The following is a 4,214-nucleotide window of genomic DNA, read 5'->3' on the forward strand; positions in this document are numbered from 1 at the left end:
CTTAAAAGTGACACCTTGTATATTATCGTCACAAGTCACTGCGAGTTCAATTGGTCTAGTGGTGGCAAAAATCCACTGATTTCTGTGATACATGTCGTCCCACACGAATGACCTGTTTGTGTGTTGTATTTGACAAGTTGATGATTTTGTGTTTTTGAATAGCTGGAACTCACAGTTGCTATTAGCCGTAACCGTCGTTTGTTTATCAAAACAAATACATTGCTCGTTGTTGAGCTGATGGCATAGTTCCAAATCGGCTCTTGAAAGCCCAATGTATTGATTCTGTTCCTTGTTGACAGCAATGATGGGAATTTTAATGTTGTAACGGGCTTATTTTGCTATGATGGGCATCTGTAAATACTCGGGAAATTTCGGTTTGAATTCGTTGCAAATTCCCTGCAATAACTGTCATCTGAGTAGTTAGCGTGATATACCATTGCAATGCCTTTACCGCATTGTCCTGGAGCTTGGTCATGTCGTTCATTTATTGTTCCATTAGTTTCACCTGATTTTCAATCGTTCAATTTAACGTTGAGTCAATTACAGATGTCTGATTTTGCAGCAAGTTCAATAAGTAGTCTTCATTTGATTTAGCCTTTCGTATGGTGCCTGACATCTCTGTTGCATACTTTGAGTCCAGCACACCAAATAAGCCGTTCGCAATGTTCCCAATTATATCTAAAGGCGATCGTCGTTGGCGTTCTATGTGAAGGAAATCATTTCCTGTCCGTAGCTCTGAGTTGACATACTCGAAGTGCCTCTGCATTGCGGTGCATGCCTCGGGAACCTTCATTAACACGCATATTTCTCCAACCTTTACTACTCCGTCTGAAAATGTCTTCAGGTCGGCCCAATATGGTTCGAGATCGTAGAATGCCACAATAGTCCAGTCAGACGTTGCCATCCTTCCTGTGCCAATACTTTCATAGTATATGCCTGGTTTGGGGTTGAATCGAGTTATATTAGTTCTTTGAGCAAATGCTATAGGCAATGACAACAGCATTAGGCAGATCGTCATTGCCAACGGTGGCAGACCGATCAATAAGCGTCTTTTTGTTTTTGGTTCTGCGTTGTCCTCGATACCAGGGTCTTTTTGGGAATTCGATTCTGTGTCATCTGCCTCGATTTTACGTATTGTCGCCGTCTCTCTAAGCAAGGGGGCCAATTTATGGATAGCCCGCTTGTAGGTGCCTCTGGCTGTTTTAACGTCTACCACGCGGACGTATCCATCCAGGCCTGGATATAATTTAATAATTCGTCTAATTGGCCACTGCAAAATTGGCACATTATCCTCCTTTAGAATTACCATCATGCCTTCTTTGACATTGTTATATGGTTTTTTCCACTTGGATGTACCCTGCAGTTCTTGTAGGTACTCTTGAGACCATTGGGTCCAGAATGTATGCTTAAGTCGTTGCACTAATTCCCATTGCTCTGGAATCGATCGCTGTGTTATTGGCTCTGCATCTGGTTGGGCTACTAATGGTTCTCCGATCAATAGGTGGCCTGGGGTTAGAGCTGTTAAGTCGTTGGGATCGTCTGAGTTTGGCGTTAACGGACGAGAGTTCAGCACTGCTTCAACATTGACAATGATGGTAGACAGTTGTTCGAACGTTAAGTTTGCTGTCGATACGTTTTTCAACAGTAAATGCTTAGCGGACTTTACCGCAGCTTCCCATAATCCTCCGAAATGTGGAGACCGTGGTGGTATGAACTTAAATTGCACTCCTTTTTGATTGCAAAATTCCTTGATACTACCTGCTGCCGCTTCTGAGTGTATTGTATCGGTCAGTTGGTTAAGTTGGTTGTTTGCTTTAACAAAGTTTGTTGCATTATCGCAGTATCTTCCTCTGGCATCTTCCTCTGCGCCCAATAAAGCGCTGAAGCGCGCCCACAAATGAGGAGGTGGACAGGTCTCCGACCAACTCCAAGTGAACTGCCTTGGTTGCAAAGCATACAAATACTGCAATGTAGGCTTTGTCGGGACGTTTTCCTCGAACCTTATGGTGGATCCAGAATGGTCCACAATAGTCTACTCCGGCGTTGAGAAAAGGTCTATTCTGAGATACCCGATGCTCAGGTAAGTCACCCATGATTTGTTTAAAGAACTGAGGCCGGTACTTGGTGCATACTACGCAGTCCTGGATCACGGAACATCGGTTTCACCTTAATGATGTGGTACTGTTGCCGAGCTATTCCGCGTTGTGCCTCATGTCCACAATGAAGATTCTCTTCATGAAGTTTCCATAGTATCATTTTTACCACCGGATCATTATATGGCAAAAGATATGGATTCCTTGTTTCCGTTGATACTGGTGCTTGTTGTAGCCGAGTTGCTACTCGTACGATTGAATGTTCGTCCAGTATTAGTGGCAATGTTGCAACCGTGCTTTTGCGATCTAGCGGTTGATCAGGTCGTTTCTTTAAGTGCCGTAAATCATATGCAAATCCTGTTTCTTGAATTTGCTTAATGATAACTCTACGTGCTTGGTCCAACTCTTCCACCTCTAACTGAGCCGTTGGTTTCCTGTTCTGCTTGTGACAAAACCGTAGAACATACGCAACTATTCGCTGTAGCCGGTAAAACGAATTTCTGTGATTTACCGTATATATCCATTCACTCTTGTTGTTTGCCGTGGCAGTCACCATGTTGAATACCTTGGTTTTCTTCTCAGCGGTATCCATCGTGTGCTCTGTAGGCTTAAATGGTGCTGGCCAGCCACGATGTGGTCCATGCAAAAATAGTGGTCCATACAACCATAATGTATGTGTGCTAAGCTGAACTGCTGATATGCCACGAGACAGAAAATTAGCTGCGTTGAGCGCTGATGACACATGACGCTATTGCCTTGGATGTGATACTGCGTGTATTTTTGTCAACCGATTAGCCACAAACGTGTGGAAATGTGATGCCCGTGAATTAATCCACGAGAGTACTACTGTTGAGTCTGACCAGAGAAATGATTCCACACTTTCTGATCCTAATTGGAGATCCTGTCGATCTCTATCCGTGAGTTCAGCTCCAAGTACAGCTGCACATAGTTCCAGCCGGGGCAGTGTCTGTTTTTCCAGGGGAGCCACTCTCGACTTGGCGCACAACAATCTGACCGACATTTGGCCATTTTTATAGGTTGATCGGACATAAACTGCCGCACCATACGCCTTTTCTGATGCATCGACAAATGTTATGCAGTTCCTTTGTAGTCGGGACTTTGCCATAAAAAATATGCCTTGGAATTTTCATGTGATTTAGTGCCTGTACATCCTTTCATTAGGCTTCCTATTGCTTCTCCAAATACGGCGGTAGGTTACCATCCATCTCAATTCGTTCGGTAGCAACATGTTGAAGAAACATTTTCGCTCTTACCACTACCGGTGCGAACAGTCCTAGAGGATCGAAGATTTGACCGACTTCAGATAGCACCACTCGTCTGGTTATTCCTTTTGTATGTCTTTGAGCCTTTCCACATAATTGGTCTTCTTTGGGTGCCCATATGATTCCCAATGTTTTGACACTTGTTTGTTCCAGTGTGTCACCGAGATTGATGTCAGCAATCGTATCTTCCTTTGGAATTTCCTTTAGAAGTTGACTGCTATTTGAACACTATTTTCGTAAGTTGAAACCCTTAGGTCTCAAGATTTCTAGAAGCTCTTGTCTTATTTGCAGGGCTTCAGGTAAACTGTTTGCTCCTGTGAGACAATCATCAACATAAAAGTCATATTTTAGACAGACACTTCGTCGCTAAATATGGGGCTGATCATCTGATTGAATTGATCGGCAGGGTTTATCCAAACTTGACGATACATTTTTTCAATATCCGCCGTGAACACATATTTGTGATCCTTTGCCTGTCCACCTTCCTAATTTATCTTCTGCTTCAAAAAACTAATAACGTCTAGTCTTTGCATTCATTATCAAATTGTAAGAGGACTTCTTACCAAGCTCTCGAACCTGTTCTGTGATAGCCAAACCTTTTCGGCTGACATATTAGCTTTCTCTGAAACTTGGCTTAACTCCTCTGTTTTGGATAATGAAATTCTTTCTAATAACTTTATTTCTTATAGGCTTGATCGTGTTGGTCGTCGCGGCGGTGGAGTACTTATTGCTGTCAACTCCAATCTGTGTTCAAGTGTTGTGCCGATTGATCTGCCCTTAGGTGTTGAGTTTATTTGCGTCGAAATTACATGTTCCAACTTTAGCTTATATATTTCTT

The sequence above is a fragment of the Drosophila willistoni genome (genome assembly GCF_018902025.1).
Source record: "Drosophila willistoni isolate 14030-0811.24 chromosome 2L unlocalized genomic scaffold, UCI_dwil_1.1 Seg168, whole genome shotgun sequence".
Taxonomy (NCBI): domain Eukaryota; kingdom Metazoa; phylum Arthropoda; class Insecta; order Diptera; family Drosophilidae; genus Drosophila; species Drosophila willistoni.